General features: G+C 50.2%; 1 protein-coding gene across 30 annotated transcripts in view; it reads left to right on the top strand.

Moving 5' to 3' along the window:
* Positions 1 to 13,272, top strand: part of LOC127466482 (uncharacterized) — a 54,008-nt gene that overhangs the window by 7,703 nt on the left and 33,033 nt on the right. For 3 of the 30 annotated variants that reach the window (XR_007902734.1, XR_007902733.1, XR_007902729.1), the window contains exons 1-6: positions 10,322 to 10,619; positions 11,132 to 11,170; positions 11,715 to 11,788; positions 11,893 to 11,986; positions 12,444 to 12,840; positions 12,945 to 13,046. The gene's annotated coding sequence lies outside the window, so the exon portion shown is untranslated. Of the gene's footprint in view, positions 1 to 10,002; positions 10,620 to 11,131; positions 11,171 to 11,714; positions 11,869 to 11,892; positions 11,987 to 12,443; positions 12,845 to 12,920; positions 13,047 to 13,272 lie in introns of those variants that run through there. The other 27 variants (XR_007902728.1, XR_007902732.1, XR_007902731.1 and 24 more) reach the window with 18 other exon arrangements.

Here is a 13,272-nt window from a genome sequence, read left to right as displayed (position 1 = left end):
CTGCAGTGTCACTGTCTCCCTCTTCCCAACACCCCCCTGTGAAGCTATTGTCTTCCACACAAGGTGTCCCATTGGTTCCCTGTTAACCCCTTCCTATTGGCTGTTGACCCCTTACCTGATGGTTTCTTTTGTGTGACCCTGAACTTGTGATTGGTCCCCTTTGACCCTCCTAAAAGCCTTATAAACCCCAACCCCACAATAAACTCTCTCTTTCGTCCGTCCCTCCCAGGTGGTCTGTGTGTGCTCCTTGCGGGGTCACCGGGCCACGTGCAGGGGTGGGAGGAAGGGCATTCACCTCGCAGGTAATGGGGCAAGCAGCATAAGGCCTGGAGGTTTCCCCCAATATCCCCAATCCGCCGTAATTGGTGCACCGTGGTGAGGCCAAGATTGTTTGAACTCTTCTGTGAAGATTATAGCAGTCCTAACGCACAAACGGGAGTAGTTTGTGTAGCAACGGCGGATCCGGAGTCTAAGCAGCAAAAGTACTAGCAGGCTGCATCACCACAAGAGAGCATCCTGTTTTGAGTACTTCAACCTTCCTGACGACATTCAGGTAAGGAGCAGACCCGGCATATTCCCTTATATAAAGAAACAAACAAAAAGAAAAAAAAAAAACAAAAATGGGAGCATCCCTCACTAAGACAGAAAAAGAGAACTATAAGCATTTGAAACATTTATTAAGTTGTAACAAAAAATCCTTAAAAAGCCTTTCCAAAGTTATGGTTAAAACTGACTTTAAACTTCCTTTCTGTCTGACGACTAAAGACTGGGAATTACTAGGCAGACAGATTTGGATAGCTGCAAATTCCAACGATAAAGCAGCAATACATGCCAACATAGCTTGGACTCATATCGTAACTATTCTTGAAATGCAAGAAAAAGATTCTGAGTCCCAACGAGAAAGCAGCACAGCTTCCCTCCGTGGTCTAAGAGAGGGTGGGAGATCGAAATCGCCGCGGGAAGCAGGGGAGGAGGGAAACGGAGATCACGACCGACAGCCCTGGGCAGGCACCCCCTCTTACCCCCCCCCATCGCGGTCAGCACATGGCGGAGCCGCGCCCCCGGTCCCTGATACAGCAGGAGGCTTTGGAACTGGCCAGCCTCAGCCCCCTGCGCAGATGGGACCCGGAGCGGCAACCCCCATCCCGGGCATTAACATCGGGGCGGCCCCTGCCCCGTCCCGGGCTCCTCCGCCGTGGCCGCCGGTGCAGCAAGGGGAGGAGAAGCCGCCCGCGGTTAGCTCCAACGGGATCCCTCCTCGCCCCCCTCCCCCTCTCCCTCCGAGAGCAAGCGAAACCATCCCGCCGCTCCCAAACCCCGACTTCCCTCAGCCGCAACCCCCGACAACTATCACCGCATGGTCAAACAAAGGAGGCGGAGAGTTCCCAACTTTCAACCACGCCGGACCAGCAGCGAGATTTCCTGCCTTCCCTACGGATGCCCAGCAGGACAGGATGACGTCATCGGGACCTCGTCCGTGCCCGGCCCCGGGGACGAGACAACCCCTGCCCTGCAGCTCCAACTCTGCTCCGCTTCTTCCCACATCATGCTGCAACATGCAAAGAAACCCGCAACTAACAGACAGTGTTTCCCCCACTTCTTACAGCGTGAATCCAGCGGTGATAGACTCAGCAACACTGAACTCACAATCCTTAAAAGCATTTAACCAATTTTCTCCCAATAATCCATTTTCAAATATGTCAAATAATTTTAACAATTCTGTTTTCCCTTCTAACCCTTTTGTTTCTTCCACAGGAACCGACCAGACCAATGATTGTAATGATATAGATGATGTTGATACACCTGTTAATGATGTAAATTTATTGCAGGCATATCCAGTGTTCTATAATCCAGGTTCAGCCCCAGTGTGGGACCCCTTATCCATACCCCTTCTCAAGGATGCAAAAAAAGCGGTAACAACTTATGGGTTGAACTCAGCTTATGCAATGGGAATTCTGTCATCTATATTCTCTGGTTTTATACTAACCCCAAATGATTTAAAAGATATCATGAGAGCTTTACTAACTAAAGTACAAGTATCATTGGTTTTAGATGAATGGCAAGCCTTAATTAGAAAATATGCTCATGAAACTAGCTCTACTACACGTAGACCTATAAAAACTACCATACAAATGCTTTTTGGTGAAGGTCCTTATTCTGCAAATACAGATCAGGCCAGAATTCCAAAACAAGACTTAATTGCTACTAAAAATATGGCATTTTTGGCACTGCAATCAGTAGCTGAAGCTTCTGAAACAACTCCACCTTTCAATAATATAGTTCAAAGGCCTGATGAATCTTTTATTGACTTTGCAGAACGGTTAAAAGGATCTATAGAAAAACAAATAAAGGTGAAAGAAGCACAAGATGCTCTGTTCTTGAAGCTAGCTATCTCCAATTCAAATGCACAGTGTCAGCAAATACTTAGAAACCTTCGGGACCCTACCCCCATGGATATGGTAAAGGCTTGCAAAGATATTAGTCCTAATGACAAATTAGCAGATAGCCTGGTCCAAGCTCTGGCATCTGTGTCAAGCCAATTAGTTGAAGCTAATACACAATTGGGCAATCAGATTGCTGAGGCAACTCAGCAGATGGTAGAAAAAATGACCGAAGTTTTAGCAGCTGCCCTAGACCACTCCAAAATAATATGCCATAATTGCAAACGTGCAGGTCATATAAAAGCTAACTGCCCACAAGTTCAAAGCCCCAATTCTCAAAAGAAAACCATTCGTCCAGGCCTTTGCCCCAGATGTAAAAAAGAGGTACATTGGGCTGTACATTGTCGATCTCTATTTGACAAACACGGAAACCCACTATCACCCAGACCTTCTCACAAAACACAGAATTCGGGAAACGGCTTGACGAGCGCTTAGAGCAGCGCGTAGACATAAAAAGCTCTAATCCACCTCCTCCAACAATTCCTAATTGGGTAATGCTCTCTGGCGAAAATGTTTGGCTAAACCTGGCACAATCACTAAATACTGACTCTATCTGTCTCTCTACCTTAGATCCCTCTCACCCTTTTAAGACCTGTCTGGTAGGAATCCCCTGGACACCCAGCGAATGGGGTAATTTTTGAAATCAGTATATCCCCTGGTGTGATGACCACGATCAGTTCAAGAATCCATTCTTGGACTGTCTCACAAGACCAGCAAAAACTTCACATGACAGGCAGACATTTAGCTATCAGTGGCAGAGACCTGAGGAATTAGAAATCTTGGGGAGTATTGTTTCTCCTCTCTGTTTTTACTTCATTCACAACAAATATGTTGCCCCTCCTGAATTAATTAATGTCACCTCTTATGGACCTTATTCCAATTTCAGTTTCTGGTGCAAGGAAGAGGTTCCTTACCAGATACATGCCACCCCTGATTCGGTTATTCTTCCAAAAGGAGTCTTTTTAATTTGTGGACTTAGAGTCTGGAATATGATTCCCAGATTAGCTGCTGGAGGCCCCTGCACATTTGGAAAATTAACACTGTACAATCCAGCTACCCTTATGAAATCTTTACCTGTAAGGCCTCCCAAAAATCGTGCAAAAAGAAACAGTGACCTCCAAAGCACCTCACCCTTCTCACATCATAGAGTGCGCAGGCAATTCCAAGGTTTGCACCCACATCTTAATTTCTATCCACCACAACAAAAATCCCTTTCTCCACCTAAAGCAGTGCAGGTCCCTGTAGCTGCAGCACCCCCACATCCAGCTGAAGAACATCCTTTAGCAAAATTACAGTCCCTGAGTGAATTCACAGCAGAATGCAACTCCAACATGCATTTTTGGTCAGACACTGCAAACATTATCAGTGGTATACTTCCAATTGTCAGCTCCACAAAAGCCTTAACTCTCCTTACCAGAATGGGATGTTGGCTAGCAAAAGAAGCTAATGCTACAAGTGCTGCCCTTGATGATCTCTTACAAGATACCCAAACCAATAAGAAAGCTTTGTTACAAAATCGTGCTGCAATAGATTTTCTCCTTCTAGTAAATGGCCATGGGTGTCAAGAGTTTGAAGGCCTCGGCTGCCTCAACTTCTCTGATCACTCCTAATCTATCCACTCTCAGATTAATCAGCTTAAGTCCTTAGTTCATGAAATCAAGCGAGCTGATCCTCTGACCTTTGATGATTTTTTCAGCTGGTTGCCCTTCAAAGGCCTCTCTTCCACTATTAAGAAAATTATTGTAGTTATCGTACTAGTACTTTCCGTAGTGTTTCTCTTTATGTGTGTCTTTCCATGTTTCCTTAGTTGTGCCAGAACTTCTCAATCATTAAAAGCATATCCAGCTTTAAAAGACAAAAAAGGAGGAGATGTAGCAAGGAACTTGCCATACACAGTATGGAAAAAGTCCTGTCAGAGATGGACTGGTGAGGAAAACAGCTCAAACCCTATGGAAACAGAAGCTTTTACTGTAGTTTGAACATGTCTCAACATGTTTGTGTATTTTCTGCAGTGTCACTGTCTCCCTCTTCCCAACACCCCCCTGTGAAGCTATTGTCTTCCACACAAGGTGTCCCATTGGTTCCCTGTTAACCCCTTCCTATTGGCTGTTGACCCCTTACCTGATGGTTTCTTTTGTGTGACCCTGAACTTGTGATTGGTCCCCTTTGACCCTCCTAAAAGCCTTATAAACCCCAACCCCACAATAAACTCTCTCTTTCGTCCGTCCCTCCCAGGTGGTCTGTGTGTGCTCCTTGCGGGGTCACCGGGCCACGTGCAGGGGTGGGAGGAAGGGCATTCACCTCGCAGGTAATGGGGCAAGCAGCATAAGGCCTGGAGGTTTCCCCCAATATCCCCAATCCGCCGTAGGGCACCCCGAGGACTCCAGCGCGCACCGAAAGGATTATTCGGGGAGATCCTCGGGGTGCCCGGCCCTGGGGAGCTCAAAGCAAGGTCCCTGCCATGGATTCAGGCATTGCTGAGAGTATCCCAGGGGTCCCTGTCCCTGCTAGACAGGGAGCTCTCTAATGGGCTGTAATTGGGTTCTAAAAGCGGTGCTCCAAGTGCCAAACAAGTGTGGGATTGGGATTAAGAAATGAGCAGTGAGGGTGCAATTGGCTGTTTTCTCTGGAATGTGACTGTGAGAGCTGCAGGAGTGCCAGGTGTGTGTTCCAGTCCCCAGCATTTGGTTTGCACATGTCCTGCTCAGACACAGGTCCAACTTGCTCAGTCCTTAACCCAAGAGAGGGAGAATTATGGACTGGCAGTGTTAAGGTGATTGGTGTGACAGGGGTCAAACTGGGAAAACATTGGGGAATTCCTCAGTTGGTCTGTTTGCCAAACTAACCCAAACCTGTGCTAGGAAGAGATGGACTGGGGTCTCTGATCTCCTGGGCAGTTGTTTTGCATGACCCTGGGAGCCTCTGGGATTAGACTGGCCTGGGCAGACAGGGAGCAGTTTGTCCTGTGGAGCTGGGCTGGGTTTGTTGAGGATGCCTTGGGAGGCAGGGCTGGAGAGGCTCCTCTGTTGGCTGTAGTGGTGGAAGGTTGTAGCAGCAGGGCTGGAGCCTTCGCCCTCCTGCTCCCCCCGTGAGCCCCGACGGGCCCGTGCCCTTGGCAATGGAGGGCCCCCCATTGCTGAGTCAGCGGTTCCGGGGGCCAGGAGGGATGGGATCAGGATGCCGAGCTCCGCCCAGGGCCAGGGCTGCCAGTGTTCAACCATGGAGGGAACTGAAAGCACAGTGAGATGGAGGCCAAGCTGCAGCACAGGGATGGGTGAGAAAAGACCCTAGTCCTCAGGTGGAGCTTTGAATTCCCTGGAAAAATGGATCCTGTCAGATGGATCAGGCCCTTGTGGGTGCTGGAGCAGAGGCCTCTCTCATTTTTGGTCACCCTGAAAGGTTGCAAGGACAGCAAGTTCTGACTGCAGGATGAGGTGGCAAACAAAGTGAAGTGGTCCAGAGAAAAGCTGAGGCTAAAATTGGCCCTGTGCCAGAGCAGCCTCGTGCAGTGCTTGTTGCTGTCCCTGAGTGTCCCATTGCAGTGGATATTTCCAAGGGTGCCTTGTGCTGGGGAGCACTGGGGCAGTTCCCTTTCCCTGGGCAGGGCAGGCAGGGCACGTTTCCCCCCTCGAGGGTGGCTCCACAGTCCCCCCCTGTGCCCTGGGAGCGTGGCAGAACACCTGGACCCACTGTCCTTGTCAGAGAGGGCACAAGGGATGGTTGGATGGGGGAGGGAATGGCTCAGGGAGTACAAGCACCATTACAATGAGTAGGGCAGCACCTGGAAAGGAAGAAGGGGAGTTAATCCAGACAAAATCCAAGCACCTGCCCAACCTGTGATATTTTTAGGAACTCAGTGGTGCTGTGGTCCCCAGGAAGTATTGCCCAGGACTAGGCAGGAGACTTCAGGCTCTGTCACCCCCAGAGCAAGTGTCCAGGGGCAGGCAGTGGGGAGGCAGCTCTGTTGTTGAGGATGGGGTTATTTTCTCTGCTTTATTTTGTCTCCAGAGATGTTCTTCCCATTAATCCAAACTGACTCCATCTCCTAACTCTCTGAAGAGGTTTTCTGCTTTTTGTGGGAGGGTAAGGTTTGGGTTCTAACTATAGAAGAGCCAACAAAATAAAGGCTTTGTGGCAAACAAATGGTGTCTCCCAAACTCTTTGTACTTCAAATAGATGCCTTTATTCTTAGTTTTTTCTTATTGGTATTCTCAAGGTACTTAATACCCTGTCTACAGTTATTTATTTTGGCTTCTCTTTTTTATTTGTTACAGAGTTGATGTGACTGACTTCTTTTTGAAATGCAGCAGTGCTCTCAAGGATATTTCCCCCCCACTCCTGGGCTTGTGCAGGGCTGTTGAGTCCGTGTGTGCCACTGTTCTTGTCCCAGGGGGACTGAGTGACATTTGGAACCAAACCTGGGGACTTGAACTCTAGGAATGTTTCTGTGTCTTTGAATTTTAAATTGCACATGAAGCAGAAATATGTTTGTGTTTTCCAGGTTATATTGTCATGAAAATAGAAATGCATCATTGGATCTTACTCCTCTGAGGGCAAACCACCAGACTGATCATTTCTTAGTCCATCAGACCCAGTGCCAGGAACTCAGAGGGGTGTTTGTGTGCAAATGTGCTGAGTGGTGGTGGCCCCCGTGAGACTGTGACCAGCTGGAAATGTGTGTGTGTGTGTGTGCAGAGCTGGGCTGGATCCCTTGGGATTTGGCTCCCAGATCCCCCCCAGCCTTCAGGAAAACCAGAGGCCACCGAACCCTGAGGGAAGGGAGTCCCATTTGCAGAAGGGTTTGTAGATTGGGGAAAAGCTCTCCAGAACAAAGCCTGTGTTCCAAACCCCTTCAGGCCAAAGTCAAGGAGCACAAACCCTGGAGTCATCAAGTTATGAAGTTTGGTTCAAACCATTTCCTAATAAGTCAGTTTTAATGAAGTGTTAAAAGGAGAACTTAAATAAGGGTAATTTCTGATGGAGAATAATGGGAAGAAGTGGTTTAAGTTCCCTAAACATGTTTTATATCAGTCCATGGTTATTTAATTGAGCATTGTTTGGAATTTTTCTTTTTGCATTCGTTCCTGGTGTGCTTTTCTCTATCTAAGGGATGGTTGGAGGTCTTTTTGATTGCTTGAAGGTTTTTAATGTCAGTGCTGGATTGGGGTGGACAGTCATTGTAACATGATTTAGAGTTGGATGCATTTTATTCTGTGTGCCCTCTTTGATGTCTCGTGTTCAGCGAGTGACTGGTCAGAGTTTGGCCCAAGCCTTTGTTTTTCAGGTGAAAAACCCGAAGGGGGAATTGTAGTTGCAGCTTTGCCCTTGAGCTGCAGCTGGAGCCTGGCCAAAGAACAAGGCAAAGCTCCCTGGGGAAGGAAGGGGGAGCCAGAGAAGAAAAGCAGCTGCAGCCAGAAAGGTGGGTTTGGGCGGGAGAAGAGGGGCTGTGACCCAGCAAGGGGCTCTGGAGGGCTCTGGGGTCCCTGTAATGGCTCTGGGGTCTCTATAGGGGCTCTGGGGTCTCTATAGGGGCTCTGGAGGGCTCTGGGGTCCCTATAATGGCTCTGGGGTCTCTGTAGGGACTCTGGGGTTTCTATCGTGGCTCTGGGGTCCCTATAATGGCTCTGGGGTCTCTGTAGGGACTCTGGGGTTTCTATCGTGGCTCTGGGGTCCCTATAATGGCTCTGGGGTCTCTGTAGGGACTCTGGGGTTTCTATCGTGGCTCTGGGGTCCCTATAATGGCTCTGGGGTCTCTGTAGGGGCTCTGGGGTCCCTCTCGTGGCTCGGGGTCCCTCTCCCTGCCGGCACAGGAGCTGCTGCCGCCCCAGCAAGAGGCAGAGGAGTCGCTGCCCAGAAGCAAGAACTCACTGAGAGCTGAACTGGGGCCGTGTGGGCAGGGCCAGAGGGGAGCAAAGGAAGGGATTTGTTGCTAAGAAAAGAAATAAAGTTTGGGTCATTTGTTGGGGAGATTTGTGTCAGTTTCTGATCATTTTTGGGGGTTATTTTTAGTGAGTTTCTGGTCATTTTTGGGGGAGATTTGGGTCAGTTTCTGGTCATTTTTCGGGATGATTTGGGTGAGTTTTGGGTTTATTTTTGTGGTAATTTTGGGTCAGTTTCTGGTCATTTTTTGGGGTGATTGGGCTGACTTTTGGGTCATTTTTTTGGGGAGATTTGGGTGAGTCTTGGTGTCAGTGTTTTGGGGTTTTGGGGTCAGTTTCTGGTCATATCTGGGGCTGATTTTGTATCATTTTGGGTCAGTTTTGGGGGGGGTTTTTTGCATTTTTAGGTCAGGTTTTGGGCCAATTTGGAGTTAGTTTTTGAGGTGATTTGGGCCAGTTTTGGGTCAGTTCTGGATCAATTTTTGGAGTGAATTGGATCAGTTTTTGTGTCACTTTTTGGGGAGATTTGGGTGAGTTCTGGGTCATTTTGGGGGAGATTTGAATCAGTTTCTGGTAGTTTTTTGGGGAGACTTGGGTGAGTTCTGGGTCTCTCCTGATTGTAATTCCTTCAGGCTCCTCTCCTGATTTTAATTTTTTTAGGCTCTTCTCCTCATTTTAATTTTTTAGGCTCCTCTCCTGATTTTAATTTTTTTAGTCCCCTCTCCTGATTTTAATTTTTTTAGTCCCCTCTCCTGATTTTAATTTTTTTAGTCCCCTCTCCTGATTTTAATTTTTTTAGTCCCCTCTCCTGATTTTAATTTTTTCAGGCTCCTCTCCTGATTTTAATTTTTTTAGGCTCCTCTCCTGATTTTTATTGTATTAGTCCCGTGTCCTGATTTTAATTTTTTCAGGCTCCTCTCCTGTTTTTAATTTTTTTAGGCTCTTCTCCTGATTGTAATTTTTTTAGGCTCTTCTCTTGATTTTAATTCTCTTAGGTTCTTCTCCTGATTTTAATTCTCTTGGGCTCTCCTCCTGATTTTTATATTTTTAGACTCTTCTCCTGATTTTCATTTTTTTTAGGCTCTTCCCCTGATTTTCATTTTTTTTTTAGGCTCTTCTCCTGATTTTAATTCTCTTAGGAGAAGAGCCTAGAGAATTAAAACCAGGAGAAGAGCCTAATTACACAAGTAAATTTTCAAACCACCAGCAATCACAAGCCAATTATCCGATTTCCCAAAAGAACTACACGAACAAATACGGTTATAAAACAAAAAAAAAATGCCATAAGTAAAAAATCGCATAGCAACAGTGCCCCCTGGTGACAGAGAAAAAGAATTGCACATATATTTGAGATGAAATACTGCCACCTGCTGACGGAAAACAGGAACTGCATTGAAAAAATTTTGAACAGCGCATGCGCAGTCGTTGGCAAAACGCCGGCGATCACGTGGTAAGTAAGGGCAGGCAGGAGAGGGACCGGCGACGCATGCGCAGTGGCTCTCGTGCCGGTGCAGCGCTCCCTGCTCGAGTTAAGGGCCGGTTCCGGCGGCAGGGCGGGACTCGCGGCCTCCCGTCTGTCCCGGGGTGTGCGGGGGGGGAATAACGTGAAGATTTCTTGGGGTGAAAGCGCAGAAATTAGCGAGGAGGGACGCTAATTTGGGTAAACTCGGTCACCAGAAGTAGTGAGCGACCGGAAGTCCTCCAAGGCCCCGGCCCGGAAGTCCGCCAAGCCCATAGCAAAGATGGCGCCACCAGGACCGGAACGACCACACTAAAGATGGCGGCCCCGGCCCGGAAGTTCGCCAAGCCCACAGTAAAGATGGCGCCGCCAGGACCGGAACGACCACACTAAAGATGGCGGCCCCGGCCCGGAAGTTCGCCAAGCCCACAGTAAAGATGGCGCCGCCAGGACCGGAACGACCACACTAAAGATGGCGGCGAGAGGCTTCCGCCGCGACCCGGACCCCCACCCCGCGCCCGCAGCGCCGTCTCGCCGCGCTGCTTCCCACTGCGGGGACAGGGCGGGGCGCTCGGCGGCGCCGGGCGCGGGCGGCAGGTTCGTGGGCGGCGGCAGGCACCGGCGCCGGCAGCCCCCGTCTCGGGGCCGCGGCGCGCGAGGACCGCATGGCGCGCACGTCGCGCCGCCCTCTCGCCCCGCTCCGCTCCCGCTCCCGCCCCTGCCCCCGCTTCTGCCCCGCTCGCTCCCGCCGTGCCCTGGAGATGCTATCGGGGCTGCGCCGCCGCCTTCCCCCCCCGGAAGCGACCCACGGCGGCAGATTCGACGGAGATCGACCCCGGGGTAAGCTGGGCGCGTCCAAAGGCGCCGCGGGTCTCGCCAAGGAGGGGAGGGGGGGGGGGGAGGCGCGCGGCTGCAGTACCGCTCCCGGCCGTGTCCGCCAGGCGGCGACTGTGAGGCAGGGCCCGGCGCTCGGCGGCGCTCTTGCAAGCGACGCCCCTGGCAAAGCGGCGCTGCTTGGGCACTGCCGGCCTTCCCCCGGAGTGCCCGGGCTGGCCCAGCACCTGGCCGAACCTCTTAGGGAAGAGGCAAGGAACAACTGCGCTTCTTCTGCCCTTTCTTTAGCCCGGGACTGGAACACAGACAAAATCAAGGGGCTCTTGGACCTGGGCAGGCTCCGAGCAGTTTTCAGCCTTCCTTAGCAGGGCATTCTCACCCTCCGAAAAGCTGAAAGGCTTTAACAGCTGGACACGCGCCTGCAGCTGTGCAGATTAATGTAGTTTCTTTTAGGAAATGAAGGGGAAGTTTTCCTGTTGGGAGCCTAAATACCGAGTCTACTCTGCTTTTTCAATCAGGTGACGAAGCTTAGGGAAGAAAAGACCAAAGGCCTCGAGGTGAGTACATTCTACCGAGTTCTGCTTTTCTGGCATCGGTTTGGGAAAATCCCGTGAAATTCTAAAAAGCTTCTCTCCGTGTTTTCTAGTTGTTTTTTCAGCCTTGCTCTAAGTTTCATGTAGAAAAGGGCATAGAATTATTAGAACAGACAAACTAGACTTCCTCGGGAGAGATGGAAGAAAAGTCTGCTGATTCCAGTTCTGCTTTTCTTGTCTTCCCTTCGACTGTCGTTTTCTCTCCCCTGCTGTTCAAATAGGCTGCAGTTAATTGCTCTGCTGAAGAGTTTGCTGTCCTAAGTGTCTGTCAAATTGATGCCTTCAACTCAAGACAGCACCTGCTCCTTAGTTACAAAAAGTTCCTCACAGGAAATGTTCAGGCGTGCCCATAAATCTCCTCGCTGTTTGTTTGGGAGAACAGGCTTTTCTCGTCTGTAACAGAACAGTCGTGTCATCTGCTCTGGAATGCTGGTGGCAATCTAGTCAGAAGAGGACCCCGTGCTTCACTAATTTTCCCTTTTTGTTGTTGGGGGTGACTTCTTCCCAGGCATGTTATTCTTGACCCCCCGGGGCAAACGGAGGTGTCAGCGTCAGGAGCCATCCTAACTGAGGCCCTGGGAGGTCAGTGCTTTTTGTGGGACTGGACGGTGAAGCTGTCTGTGGGAATGACCTGGCTATGGCTCAGTGTAGTCCTAATTAAGGTGTCTTTTACTCCGTGTTCCCAGGCTGCCTCTTTCCCTTCGGTCGCCGTGGGACGCCTCTGGCAGGACTAACCCTGTGGCTTTTATGTCCAACGTGCTGTGCTGTGTGTGCCTGCAGGTAAGAAAAGCTGGGAGTGCAGTCCCTCTGCTTTGGTTGCTGTGTCTCTTTGGGAGTGATTTTGGAGGGGAATCCCAGAGCGATTTGGTTTGAAGGGGACCTTCAAAGGCCAGCCTGTCTTCCGTGGGCAGGGACACCTTCCACTGTCCCCGGTTGCTGCGAGTCCCGTCCAGCCTGGCCTGGAACACTTGCAGGGATGGGGCAGGCTCAGCTTCCCTGTGCAGTGTGCTCTGATATCTCTCCACTGGCATCCTGAAAAATTTTGTCAGCACGTTTTGTGTGACAATGGTAAGCGGGACCTGGGTGAAAATTGGGGTTCTCTGAGGTGCAGAGGGAAAGAATTCTCCTTTGAAGTCCAATGTAATTCAGTTTTGCACGAGTCTTGTCTGACTTATGTTTGAATTGCTTTCTATTCTAGGCAGTTCTTTTAAATTAAACTTTTGTGTCTCCCCCCCAGTATCTTGTACAAGACAAAGCTACCTTTCCTCGTGGGAACGGACTGGCCGGGCTTTGGCAATCTGGCCCCTCGAAAGACTAAGTGACCTCTTCCAACAGGGGAAGACTTTCTGGCAAGCGGTGCCAGGAAGAACTGGAGTTTCTGGAGAATAAAAGCTGGAAGCGTGCCCCTGAAAATCCCCAGCCCTGGGTGGTCAGTGGTCTGACTTGCACGGACCGGTGGCCTTGGCCAGGAGCGGTCCTGCGGGAAGCGCCTTTGCCCAGGCTGTAATTTTAATTTCCCTTGGATGCTTGGCAAAGCCCCTCTGGGTGAGCCCCAGTGCCTGGCAGGAGCAGAGCGGGCTTCCAGGGAGGTATTCACCTGGTCAGCGTCAGGAGCCATCCTACCTGAGGCCTCGGTGAGTGCTTTTTGTGTGACTGGACGGTGAAGCTGTCTGTGGGAATGACCTGGCTATGGCTCAGGGTAGTCCTAATTAAGGTGTCTTTTACTCCGTGTTCCCAGGCTGCCTCTTTCCCTTCGGTCGCCGTGGGTGTGCCGGACGCCTCTGGCAGGACTAACCCTGTGGCTTTTATGTCCAGCGTGCTGTGCTGTGTGTGCCTGCAGGTAAGAAAAGCTGGGAGTGCAGTCCCTCTGCTTTGGTTGCTGTGTCTCTTTGGGAGTGATTTTGGAGGGGAATGCCAGAGCGATTTGGTTTGAAGGGGACCTTCAAAGGCCAGCCTGTCTTCCGTGGGCAGGGACACCTTCCACTGTCCCCGGTTGCTGCGAGTCCCGTCCAGCCTGGCCTGGAACACTTGCAGGGATGGGGCAGGCTCAGCTTCCCTGTGCAGTG

The sequence above is a fragment of the Manacus candei genome, unplaced genomic scaffold (assembly GCF_025592945.1).
Source record: "Manacus candei isolate 608988 ecotype Guabito, Panama unplaced genomic scaffold, ASM2559294v1 h1tg000009l, whole genome shotgun sequence".
In the NCBI taxonomy this organism is placed as follows: domain Eukaryota; kingdom Metazoa; phylum Chordata; class Aves; order Passeriformes; family Pipridae; genus Manacus; species Manacus candei.
This window is presented reverse-complemented; position numbering and strand designations above follow the sequence as displayed.